This window comes from Lissotriton helveticus, chromosome 1_1 (genome assembly GCF_964261635.1).
Source record: "Lissotriton helveticus chromosome 1_1, aLisHel1.1, whole genome shotgun sequence".
Lineage (NCBI taxonomy): Eukaryota > Metazoa > Chordata > Amphibia > Caudata > Salamandridae > Lissotriton > Lissotriton helveticus.
The window spans coordinates 1515138852-1515153190 of record NC_136057.1 but is presented as its reverse complement, the minus strand read 5'-3'; positions in this window follow the sequence as shown (position 1 = coordinate 1515153190).

Genomic DNA, 14339 nt, shown 5'->3' with positions numbered 1-14339 from the left:
TCTGATACATTGAACAAGCTATTTTTATGATCTGAGACAATGTACATAGAACCGATGTGTCAGGAAAAGACGTGAGTGCTGATGTGACCACAATGTACCAATGAATGTATGTAATGATGCTAGTGATACTATATGTTTGAACAGAAAAATCAATAAAAAGAAATGTAAAGAAAACATCTAACCTGGCCCAAAAGCCATGTAGTGTATGTGCCCTTCCTAAGGGTGGGATGCCTTCTCCTCCAAACATAAACCAGATTATCATTGCCCATTAAGGAGCACAAGACTGCTGTGGCAAAGGAGTGTAAGTAGACCTGGTGATGTGAGCTGTCAAGGCCTAGGCCTGGAGCTAAATCAAAGTCCCAACTCAATAGGACAGAGTGAGGTTCTAGTTGTAGACAGTGATGCCACACTTGTTGGGAGAATTTGGGATCATCTGTGTTTGGCCCGTAAAAATGTAACAAGGTAATATACTTACATTATATTATGCCCTGGACTGGGGAAAATCAGCCATTAGGGTTGTTCACCTCTGTATAAGGTGAAAAGGGGTTCCCCATTTAATGAGGATCCCCTATCACAGGAGGAGTAGGTTGCACATGCTTGATACCCACTCCACTTCGGAGCAAAGTTAGTAGCCTGAGTGTTAGTGATGTGGGTTTCCCGGAGAAGGACTACTTTTAAATGGTGGTGATCCAGGTAGCACAGTATTTTGTGCATCATGCAGAGGTTATTCAGGTCCCTATTGTTCCATGTGAGGTAGTTCAAAGCAGTTAGAGTGTTTGATATCAATGGTGAGAGTAAGAAATCCCATTGAGCTGAATCCAACAGTGACCAACCAGTTGATGTGCAGGATGTGCATTATGGGGACACATGGGATTTCTGCGCTAAGTCCCAAGCCTAGTGAGTCAATATAGAATGTGTAGCATTGTGATGCCAACCCTACCACCACCCACTCTGACCACCCCAACATCACAGTGGAAAATGCACCCCATAAAACCTACTCTACAAAATAACCAAAGCAAAGGCACAACCCAAGCATAGCAAGAATCATGGGGCATATTGGGGCACTCCCTGAGGGAAACCATGGGTGCCAGTGAATCAACATCTCCAGCCGCCCAGGTAAGAGAGAGTTGTCAGACCAGAATAACATGTTGAATATAGATAGGACTAAATATGACCTACAGACCATTGTGGTGTGCCAGCGGTGCTCACGCCAAAAGCAACAGAGGGCTTATGTTGCAACACAGCATCTGACAGTAGGAGTGCATGCAAACATGGTAATACTATGGGTAAGCCGAGGGGACTGTAAAGGGAAGCTTGTTTGAGGTGATCTCAGCCCAGACAGCCAATCTTCATCACTCACATTGGAATCCATTGTGTGGGATGAGCCAGGAGAGTTAGTCCTGTTGATGGACAGGATCTGCTTGTTGTACGGTAGAACACTATGCGGTGTTGAGAATATGTGTGGCCTGTTCCAGTGAGTTATTTCCAGCCGGGTACAACATGGCATACGGGATGCCTGCTTACCGCAATTTGAGCTTTAAGAAAAGTTATTCCTGGTGGGCCACCTGCAGTGCTGCCCTGAAATCAGTATAAATAGATAGGGAGAACCCGTTGTGTGTCAGAGACTGCTTTTCCTGTGCCAATAGCAGTGACAGGTCACAGTCCCTAAAGTTCAGCAACAACACAATTATGGGGCTCACGACTGTACCTGGTGGTGGACGGGGGACCTAAGGAGTGTTGAGCTCCTTGAGACCCTGCGTGTGAGTAGTGCATTTTACAAAACCCTGATTGATTGATTGATCTTTTTTTACTGCAAATTGGTTGGAAAAGTGATTTGCCCCAAACAAGGTGGTGAGGAATGTTTTAACATAGACATATAAGTCGCCATTGCAGGTTAGCTTCAGAGTGACAATTATACACACGTTGTTGCAACATGACTAGGTGTCCAAGTCCTCGTTCTTGGCCCGGATCACTGTGAGTACCTTTTCCATATTTAGCAATTTCTCTGATGTTCATGTTGCATCATCCCCAATGGTAGAGATGCTTGATTCTGCAGTATATAAGCATCCCTCCTGCTTGTCTAGGGTGCTTTTGATCCCATTCACTCTGTCTGTCAGGGAGTCCAGCTTATTGTTGATGGAAAGCAGGCTGTACTGCATCATCAAAGAAGAGGTTTGATGTCCATGTATTCCATGGCAGCTGTTTTAGCCATTGATGATGCATCCTCCATGGGAGAGGACGGTTTGGGAGTGCGGTGTGCATCAACTGCAGCTTAGATTGTTTACAGTCAGATTTCTCCACAATAATTACTGATAACTATATGCTGTAGTCCAGTATGGCCAAGAACATGGGATATGGAAGTCCGCCAACCCAACACCCCAGGGAAGCTAGACAAACATGCAGCTAGGTATTGAGGAGATTGATAGTGGTGGCAGAAGCCAGCAGAGCTGTCAGGGCAAGAAAGCACGCAGTTCCTAGTCTACAGATGAGTCACAAACCAGCCAGGCAGACAAGAGGTGGTGCACCATGCACAGGGAAACCCCAACAGCCCCACCCCAGTGATAGACCTCCAGGCCAGTTGCAGGCAAGGAGACCCATCAAGGAGCCTGCTAGGGCTTGCCGAGAACACGCACAGGGGCACTAGCATGCCCCCAGCCATGGGCACTGCCTAGGAGATCTCTAAATGTATCTGGAGTCATTCTCACTCAACGGCGTAGGGCAGAGCTCTCAGATGCCGCACACTGAGGAGGGATCAGATCAAGGCCCGGAGGCCCCCACAAAGCTGGCCGGGCCATCATCCCTCCGTGACTGCTCAATGGAGATGCCGGTAGCTTAAGCCATTCAGGCCCCACGTTGTCAGCTGTCAGTCAGGTCCAAGCAGCATCACCATGGTCACCCACGACTTCTGGGACGGGTGTAAGGAGTGTTGGGGGACAGCCCTCAACAGGAGCCTGTGAGGATGGGCTAGGGAGCGCAGCTCCTCAGCCGCACACAAGCCCCTGACTCCTCTGGTAATGAGGGTACTTCTGCAGCAGGCTGCAATCCAGGAGATGTGCCACCAGCCAGTGAGGGGTACAATGCACACCCAGGAAGGATGTCAAGCTGGTAGCCTCCAGCATCTAATGTCAACTGCGGTAGGTGGCTCCACCTCCCAGTCCTACCCATCACACACACCACCAGGCCACACTGCAGGGTCTCCACCACATCAGCTTCATTTGCCCTACTCCAGCAATCTAATCTGGTGCCAAGGGCAGTGGGTTGGCTCTACTATTCCTGACTAGCCTCACCACAGTTTTGGGTGTATCTGTGCGTCTGAGGCACACATAGCCTCACTAGAGTGCAACCATCTTGGACCATGCACTCTAGCACCCCCATCTCATTTACTTTTTCTGACTTGGGTGCTAAGCTGGCTGCCAAAATGCCTTGTCAGACAAGGCGCTAAGTTTCCATAGATGGTTTCCATAGATGCGTTGGTAGTTCTGCAGACTCTTGATGGAATTCCTGCAGCTTGAAGAGGGACAGAGAGTCAGACGCATTGTTCAACACCCTTTGTACATACCTAGGCTTTTATGTTCCATTATTCTTCAGGCACAGCAAAATGATCTCCTTCAGCAACCTCAGAACCATCTTACAACTTGCCCACTGTTGTTGTTTGGACTCAACCACAGCCATATTGTCTGAACAGAATATTGCATTTGATTAAGGAATTGATCAAGGCAGACAGTCAAGGCCACCAGGATGGGAAACAACTACAAAAAGGCTACATTCTTGGCCTAACCAGACTCAAACCAACCATAAGGCTATTCCAGTGCACACTACTCCTGGTTTAGAATTGTACAAAACCCTGCACTGCCAGATGCATCAGTAAACAAGACCAACTCCTGGATGGAAATGGAAGGGGCTCGCGATGCCACTGAGCCATTGGACTGCTGCCAAAAGGCCTTCATTGATGCTTTAGTGTAAAGTCTGACATTGCCTGTGCAATAGATGTAGAAAATGGTGAACCCATGGGAATAACATAGAGTGCAAAATGCAACTGTCCCACTTGGACCTGAAATTGATGGAGTATAAATGTTCTGCCTGCCTAGCTGAAAAACATTCCCTTAAGGAATTGTTTAATAGCACTACTTTCTCCTGAGGATGCCTGCACAAACTTGCCATAGAATACAATTTATTTCCTAGGAAGGTAAAATGTATAACAGGTTCATATGTTTCCCTTACCCTAAGGGAATATTGAACTGCCCTAGCAGTTCCACACAGCCTTTTAACACTTCAGTGCAATGGGAGGGTGCCAAGGCCTCAAAATATTAATTAATTCATATAGATAGAGCAAAGCCCATGGGACACCCAATAGCTTCTTAATCACCCACTAAAGGAAAGATATAATGTTTTCAAAGTAGGAAAATGATGCAGAACACCCTGCTGGCATACACTTATCAACTTAAAATGACCCCACAACCTTAGCAGGTGGAAACCTAGCAGGCAGAAATCTCCTGAATGAAATGGTAAAAGCCTAAAGGCTGGCTGATTATTCACTTTTGCCAACAGCATGCCTGGGCCTAAGGCTTGCAATACAGAGATAGCCTAATCCATGAACGCAGATTTCACAGAGTATAAGGCATTATCAAATGTTTCATTCACAGAATTTACAGAGCAACAGATGAGTTGTGGATGAGGTGAAATTCTCCTGGCTCCTTTTAAAGTACTACCCCCAGTGGTGATAGAGCAAATATCATCATTTTGCTAATTAAATGCATTTAAATGAAAAGGACAAATTTTAATGCGGAATTGCACACACATATTAAACTACATAATCTGTGGAAGGTAATCACATTTAGCCATTATAAGCAAACACACACATTAACATGTTGTATTGATTTAAGTTATCCTACCTGCTGATGTCAATTTAAATGTAGAATTTACAAGGTAGATTTAACTGCATCGCTGCGGCAGCTATTCCGCCGCAGCGCTAAGGGGGCGGGACGGCCACGCGGCGGCCGCATGCTGGTGACGGAACCGCTCCGTCATCAGCCGCGGTTGGGCTGTGCTCACGACGGAGCGGTTCAGTCATGGCCCCGCCCGCTCAATAGAACGGCCAGCGCAGGCGCTGAATCCGCGTCGCGCAGGCGCGGCGGCCGGGCCATGACGGAACCGCTCCGTCATCAGCACAGCACCACCGCAGCTGATGACGGAGCGGTTCCGTCATCAGCATCGAAAGGGTTAAGAGGCCTGTTTTCACATTTAAACTGTTATTTTGCACAATATATTTTTCTCTTTCCACTGCAGATGCTGTAATTTTCCAGAAGTCATCTGATAGCTAGTGAATAGGTATTTGTTATGTATTAGACAACTGATAGTGAGATTCTCACCGGGAGAAGAGGAGATGGCAGGAAACGCAACTCTTGGGAAGGATTTTCTAAACCACAAGATCTGTTCAAAGTAGCAAACTGCATAGCTCATTGTGAAGATGTGAGAAACTTAGGGATTTGCAAAAGACTGATTTGTTCTTCGTTCATGGGATTGGGCAATGGGGAAAATGCTACAAATAATGCTTTGTAAAATTATATTATTGTGTGTTCTGTAGAATTAAACAAAGAGAGCCCCTACTTTTCTGAGAGCCCTTCATCCAAAGACCATAGACTAGGGGGCCCATTAGGATCACGGGCGGATCGCCACCGCCCGCATGGCCGTGTGATCCACCCGTGATCCGACCCCGCCCGCCACCCATTTCCCCCCACCATATTACTATGGCGGGGGGGACAGCGGTAGACGGAAAGACCGTCCATCGCTTTTCCGCCCGGTCAACGAATTGACTGGGCGGAAAAGGGTTTAATAATACACACCATCAAAACCAACCTCCACGAGGGAATGAAGGTCGTTGCCAATTGGATGAGGAGCAGCCGTCCGAAGCTGAACTCGGACAAGACTGAGGTCCTCGTCCTTGGACTCTCAGCCTGGGACGACTCCTGGTGGCCGACCACACTGGGAGCAGCACCAACACCCACCGACCATGCACGCAATCTAGGATTCATCCTCGACTCCTCCCTCTCCATGTCTAAGCAGGTCAACGCCGTCTCCTCCTCCTGCTACAACACCCTCCGCATGCTCCGCAGGATCTACAAGTGGATCCCGACCGAAACAAGAAGAACAGTGACACAGGCCCTCGTCAGCAGCAGACTGGACTATGGCAACTCACTCTACGCAGGAATCCCAGCCAAACACCTACGACGACTACAACGCATCCAAAACGCCTCCGCCCGACTGATCGTCAACGTCCCCTGCCACAGCCACATCACCCCCACCTGAGAGACCTACATTGGCTCCCAGTTGGCAAGAGGATCACCTTAAAGCTCCTCACCCACGCACACAAATCACTTCACAACGCCGGACCAGCCTACCTGAACAGCAGACTCAGCTTTCACACCCCCACCCGCCAGCTCCACCAGCCTCGCACTTGCCGCTGGCCCCCAAATCCAACGCATCCAACGACCGACTTCCGGCGGCAGATCCTTCTCCTACCTCGCCGCCAAAACCTGGAACACCCTCCCTACCCACTTACGGCAGACCCAAGACCTACTCGCCTTCAGAAGACTCCTCAAGACCTGGCTCTTCGAGCAGTAGCAGCACCCCCCCTCCAGTCAGCGCCTTGGGACCCTCACGGGTAAGTAGCACGCTTTACAAGTACTCTGATTGATTGATTGATTGATTGAATATGGTGGCGGTGTCTGTTAGACACCGACAGCCATATTAACATGGGTGCAGAAAACAATGCCAGGAATGCTGGATGCGACCACCACTGTGGCGGGCACATCCTAATTGCCCCCACGGGACCCCGCCCTTATGGCGGGCGGTCCCTTTTACCATGAGGATGGGAGGCAGACAAAGTCCGCCCGCCATCCTACTGATGACCTTGGTTTGGAGAGCTTGCTGCAGAATTTAGGAGGCAGAAATTCGAGATGCCTGCTGATTTGGGATTTAACATATCTTTCCTGTCATTTATAATCACCACTGCTTAAAAGCTAAGGCAATATGCTTAAGCATTGTTATTCTCTCATCATACCCCTTCATTTGTGGTTTCTGAACTGACAATTATATTGTAGGCTGAAACTGAAAGCCCTTTATACCGTATACTCATTAATTTAGATTAGGGATTTTCTTTTATGTAACATACATGCTGCATTTTTTCTATCTTATTTGTAAGTCTAACTATTGTGGTATTTCATCTTGTCTTGAATGATTAACGTATAGATTATTTGTATCTGTAACAATCATGACTACATTTTAATACTTACTGAATCAATAATTGGTTTTGAATGTATTTGTCACGAAACCCTTTAAACTCACAGTACATCTCTTTGTCGATTACTGTGAATCCTACATTGGACTTCATTGTTCATGGTAATTGATGCCAATTATATCTCCTTGTAGACTAACAAAGGTTGATACCACCAATGATAGGGTTTGTTTGTTATTTGATGATTATACACATCCATTAAGAAACAAAAGTCCCCGCTCTGACAATTGATTGCAGAGTGACTGATAATGTCACAGCAGAAAAGGAACCACATTGGCTACATTTGCCTCAGTTTGGAATTGCCCATGTCCCTAAAGTCCATGTCCCAACTTAGAACGTTGAAGGAGTTTGAGGGTTCTGAAGGTCTTTGCAGTGGTGAAAGTGTGAGTATCATTCAGGTTGCTTGTCACAATCGTATGTGTTTTTTTAAACAGTTTTATAAAGGGCAGCCTTGACCCATCTGGGCATCAGAGCACTAAACAAATTGTAAACAGATTATACAAACAGAGTAAATGGCAAAGATAGTTATAAGGGAGAGCAGCAAGAACTGCAGAGCATACATCTTGTACGTTGAATCCCGATCAAGCATTGCCAACATAAGATTTATCCTGAGTTCAGTGAAGTTCTTAATAGAGATATTTGTTCATCAGAACTCTTTTCATTTCTATGTTGAAGGCAGTAGTCGAGGGATTGGTACAGATAGTGGGTGGCAGTGAGTTTCACATTTGAGGGGCTACGCCAGAGGCAGAGGTGTTTTTTGTTGAGCTTCTGCAGTTTCAGCAATAGGGATTTGGCACTTCTCAAGAAGTGACTGCCCAGGTCAATGGGAGCGTTGTGGTGTAGAGACTTATGAGTCATGCAGGCTATTTTCAGCTGGATCCTTGCTTCACACGGCAGCCAGTTTAAAGGTTTTAGGTCTGGACTGATAGGATCAAACTTCCAGGTTCCCAGTACTAGTCTAGCTGATGAGCTCAGCACAGCTCTTAATGGTGCTAACCTTGTTTTGGGTAGACCTGCGAGAGTAGCAATCCGGTAGCCTAATCTGGAAATGACAAGGGATTGTACTGTCAGGCGAAGGTCATCAGGGGGCAAGACAGCTTTGATTTTCTTTAGAATGCTCAGCAGAAAGTTGGCTCACTGGTTGTTGATCTGATATGATCTTGCTTATTCGATATTTGTCAAGAGTTATACCAAGTGATCTTGTGGAATCAATGATAGTCGGGACACAGTTGAGAGCTGTTAGTTGTTTGAGCCATTCATGTATTGGGACAGAGCAGTTGTGGGAGGTGATCAGGAGGAATTCCATTTTGAGGGTGTTGAGCATGAGGTGGTTGTGGGTTAGCCAATGCTGGCTTTGCAGAAGGATGTGGTTGAGAGTATTGATGTCTTCGGGGGTTGAGATTTTCAAGTATAATTGAGTGTCATCAGCTTACATATAATAAAGTATATTTGAGTGCTTTAGAATTTCCGTGAGGGGTTCCATAAACAGGTTGAATAGCATAGGAGAGAGCATGGATCCTTGAGGTACTATGATATAGACCAGAGTAGAGTCTGAGGGAGTACGCTTGATTTTTACTCTTTGAGATCTTTTGTGTATGAATGATGCAAACCAGCTTGTAACGGGTCCAGATAGCCCCATCCTTGCCTCCAGAAGGCTGATCATGCTGTCATGTTTGACCGTGTCAAATGCGGAGGATAGATCCAGTAGTATAAGTAGGCATGATTCATTCTATTCAAGCAGTCTCAGGGCATCATCAACAATATGTGTTAGTGCCGTTTCAGTGCTATGTTTCTTTCTGAAGCCAGATTGGCTATCAACCAGAAGATAGAATTTATTGATATTGTCACAGAGCTGTAAGTGCACACATTCTTCTAGGACATTTGCTAGTGTGGGGAGATTGGTAATGGGACGGAAGTTGTTGAGATCCGACAGATCTGCATTAGGCTTTTTGAGTATAGGAGTGACCTGTCCTATTTGTTAGACAGTCAGGCATCACACCCTGAGATAGGGATGCATTCATAATCCTAGTCCAGGGTAGAATAGAGGATTTTAGTTCTTTGGTAAGTTTAGTGGGTACAGTATAAAAGAAATGGTTGGAGGGTTTTAGCAATGGTATTATGTTGAGTATGTCAACCTCGCCTTGAATTTTGAACGCTTTCCAACTAACATTATGTTTTTTAGGAGGAGCTTGCTTTGGGGTTGTTCCCCCATTGTTGAATGGGAAGGAGATCGGGGAGGGAATGGTTTAGTGAATGTTTGGAGGCGAGATGTAGTTCGGATTCAATCTTCTTTTCCATGAAATGGGTGGAGAAATCATTTCCACATAGTGAAGATACTTTATTTCCTGAGTAGGAGTTAGGGTTGTGGGTTGCCTGTTGCTTGATAAGTTCAAATCATTTTTTGGGTGCGTTTTTGGCTTCAGTTAGTTGTGTCTTGAAGAAATTATTTTGATATTTGTTTAGATGTGTTGAGCTCATTTTATTGTATTGAAGTCTCACATTCTGTTAATATCTATTCTTTAATTGTGTAGATGTGCGTATATACACGTTTGATGCTGAGCAGTTGAAGCTGTTATCGGATTCGGCACAATACAAGATTCCAAGATAGATAAACAGATAAATAATAGATATTGTGTTTGTACTTGTCTGCTAAATGGTTTGTGGTGTCGGTTTGTGAAAAACCATCGACAGCAAAAAATAGGGACAATAACAGATAGTTGAGATTGTACTAAAAGTGATTGGTGTTAGCAAATCCTTTTGTACAAAGGGAAACTACATCAGTCAGGATGATTTCCACTGGTCGAGATTTCATCTGTATATTTGTGAAAGTTGAAAAGTGTTATTGCTGGTTGACACTTGTGGGAATGATCCACTTTGAATTCTTTGGTGTAGTAGACAAGGGTTATTTGTTTCTTTTGCCTGCTTAAAGCTGTGAAAGTTTGTGTATGACAAATTTTAAAGGAGGGTAAACTGCAGCAAGAATGAGAGTTGAGTCAGAGAGTATCACTTTAGAATAGGAAAAATGGTGCAAAGTATCAAATTGGTATTGGTTGGGGAGTCATCAGGTGTTGCATTGTAATAGGTCTACAAAGGAGAGGATTGTGCAGAGATTGGAGTGAATATTGATCTGTATTAAATTATGATTTGAAGAAAGACTTGAAAATAATTGAAATTGCTCATTTCATTGTTGAATTGATGTAATCATGAAATGTTTCAGAGCCCTTAGAGATTTAACGAGGGGTGATGTGAGAATCCCTGTCTCAGATGGTGAGGAGGCTCCACTAGAAGGTGCAGGTCATTATATGGCAACAAGCGTAGTGCTTCATACATGTTTGTGGCTTCACCAATGACACCAAAGATCACCAATCAAAGGGAGCATTACAATTTTCACAATATGGCACTGTTGATTTGAAAATTACTGAAGATTTAAGGGAACATTTAAATTAAATTAAACCACCTCCTAGACCTACACAATATGAAGCATTAAATGCTTGGGAGAGTGCAGCACATGCCAAAGAGAAAAAAGAACAGCGTTGTAATTATGCCGATGTTAAATGGGACGAAGAACAGCATAGATGGAAGAAATGTAGAGTTGAGGGACCTAGAATGTACACCACATTGACAACAGAAAAGCCTAAGAAGGATCAGAAGCAGGGAAGTGAAAATTATGATATGGCAAGGAATAGTGACACTGATAGTGATTCTGGGGATGATATTTTGAATGCTCGTTGTGCTCACTTCAACCACCTTAGGTTATTCTGTCATCAGATTCAGACAGTGCTACATCTAGTAGTGCAGTTACAACAGCCCCCGTTGACCCAAATGTAGTTCAGATTCAGGGACCACTCCCAACTCTTTTGATCACAGCTCCTACTGAAATTGCTCCAGATGTTTTATCTTCTATGAAGATGGTTCCTGCAGCAATGCCACAAGTCATATCAGCTCAGACATTAGGAATTCCTGTTGTATCTATATATTGAAGCACTGCCCCGAATCTTGCTGTTTGAGGAGCTGCAGGTGGATTAGCCATGACAGGGTTTATCCTGAAATCTCAAAACTCATAGATTGTTGCTTGGACCCCACCACAAAATGTTCAGATTTTAAGAGACAGGAGAAAATTGATTTCCCAACAGCAATTGCTTTTGGGGAGATTGAAGCATTCCATAGTGAGATTCTGATCCTATGGTTTGAGAAAACGTCTGGAATAGGGGAACAGAAGATACAGGGGCACAATCCACAAGTGCAGGGAGGGCTGGACCCCTAGACATACCAACAAAAGTTAGAAATGAATGAAATCCTTAGGAGATATTTAGACATCCCACATCTGAATCAATACCTGTCAGATTACTCACGTTTCCACAGGAACATCATGCAAATGATGAAAAGATCCTCAACTTCATCTGGTCATCTATTGTACCCAACCTTTTCATCAAATTACTAACAGTTACCCGGGGAAAAGGGAGAAAAGACAAGGAGGAAAACACAACGGTCCCATGTCGCACACCAGCCTGAGACAAAGAAGTCAAGTAAAGAATTATCTGTGGAAAAGAAAGAACAGGAGAAGAGGTAAGTATACACAGTCTAACACCCCTTTTATACTACTATTTTCTAGTCAAGCTTGTATCTACCTCAAAAACTCCCTTCTTCCGTTTGTGTATATTGGTAAGTGGAGTAAATAATAGTGTGTCTAGACTTCTGGATAGAAGGAAATAAAGATACATATATTTTTGTAATTTTTTTTTTAAAGAACTCTATTAAGAAAGTTGCACAACATGTTACAATATATGCAGGCGGAACATCCGCAATCAATAAAGAAGACCACATCTGTTACATACATTGTAGGAACAACCATGCATAGGCAGCCCAGTATATTACATGGAGAAAAGCTGCATGGAGCGAGGCAGGAAGGACAGGGGAACGCCTGGGAGAGACCAAGTGCTGATGAAAATGGTAGTAAAGAATCAGGAGGGCATGTGCACGGAGGGGCCGCACATCATGAGCCATCCCCGGTGGCCGCCGCCAGCGGAGTGCTAGTAGAGGGCACTGGAGAGGCCGCAGAGGGCAAGGCGCTCTGGCGCTAAAAAACAAGGGGACCCCAAATGTCAATCGGACGGCTGGTTGCCAGCACCAGGTCCCAGAATTCGTACAGAAGTGTCTGACAATGAGCAGCATCTTCGATCCAAGTGCTACCCTTGGGTGCAGACCTTCGTCCCCAGTGCATGGAGATCCTACGCCACATGAGAACGAGCAGCATGGCAGTCAGTTTGGGGGAGGCATCGGACAGTATTTCACAAAGCATAAGAGGCAGAGCAGCAGGTCTGGCGTAACAGGCGTGGAGGTGATCTCAGTGATGGCGGTACACACATCGCGCCAGTAGGCAGAGACCTTTGGGCAGAGCCAGGCTAGATGGGAAAAGTCGGCAGTGGGAGCGGAGCATCGTGAACATCTGTCGCTGGGACTGAGGCCCATTTTGTGCAGCATGACAGGGGAGCGGTATATTCTATTCAGGTATTTAAAATGTATGTGGTGCAGGCAGTAATTGGGGGACAGGCGTTTAGTCTGATTGCAACAGTACAGCCAGACCTCTTGAGAGAGATCGGTGCTCAGGTCCTCACTCCAGGTGGCCCGGGCGCGGTCAGCAGTAGTCGGGGACGCCACCAACATGAGGGCATAAATCCTGGTGACCAGCCTGCAGGGGAAGCTGGATGTGTAAGCGAAGTTGGGGACAACCATCAAAGGAGGGGGGAAACGTGGGGTGAATCTTCTTGCAGGACGCTCTGAGCTGGTAATACAGCAGCGTGTCCATGGGGCCGGACTCGGCAGCAAGTGTGAAGAAGGTATTATCAGGATAAAGGTCCTACACTGTGACTAGCCCCAGGCGAGTTGCGTGCTTAACCATTCCGGCAGTCTGAAGAGGGGGGAATGCCGGGTTATGTGCCATGGGCATGGCATTAGCGGAGAGCATACTAGAGCCGGAGTATCTCCTAAGTCCATCCCTGGCCCAAGTTCTCCACTGTGTCTATTTTGCTGCACCGGGGTTTTGCAGGGGCAAAGAGAGCAGTGAGAAGCGGCCAGGGGTCCGTGAGGTCAGCCTTCACCGCAACGTGAAGTTGAAAAGTTGTCGGGTGCAAATAGAAGTGAAGGAAACTGGCTTGGGCACTGAGGGCGTATAGTTTAAAGTCTGGGGCATGCAGTCCGCCTCGCGATAGGGGCAGTGTGAAAATGTTGTATGCAATTCTGGGCTGGCACCTGGCCCAGACAAGGGTGATTATAAGTGAGTGGAGTCTGCGAAAAAAGGGAGCCGTGAGATGGATGGGGATATTCAAGAATTAGTACAGAAATGTTGAAAGCACCACCATCTTGGCGATGACGATGCACCCCGCCAGGGAAAGGGGCAATCGTCACCAGAGATGAATCTTGGTCTCCAACCAGTCCACTGCCCGGCCAAAATTAACCTTCCAAAGTTCGTCCACATCCCTACTGAACCAAATGCCCAGATATCTAGTGGGACCCAATGCCCAAACAAACGAGTAGTCTGGAGTGAAGGGGACAGTGGCATCTGTGAGGGGAAAAATAACAGACTTACCCCAGTTGACCTGGATGCCGGAAAGACCCCCAAAGCGCACCACTTCGCGGTTCAAGGGGCCAAGATTCTCCTGGGGATGGCAGACATAGAGTGTGACATGGTCCGCATACATGGAGATGACCAAGGCATGAGCCGCGAAGCTGAGAGCCCTCTGGGTGTGGTGTTGCTGGAGCCTGGCAGCAAGGGGCTCCATAGCAATAGCCACAAGCATGGGTGAAAGTGGGCACCCCTACCTTGTGCCCCTTGCGACGAGGATGGGATCCGTGATTTGACCGTCGATCCGAAGGTGACCAGTGGGTAGAGTGTAAAGAAGCTGGACTTTGCACTGAAAAACCGGGCTAAAGCCTAAGCGAGGAAGTAGGTAAAAAAGGAATAGTCACTCAAGAGTATAAAAAGCTTTGGTGGCATCCAAAAGGGCATCCACAGCCGGGAGAGCGGGGCTAATTTGATGGAGGACAG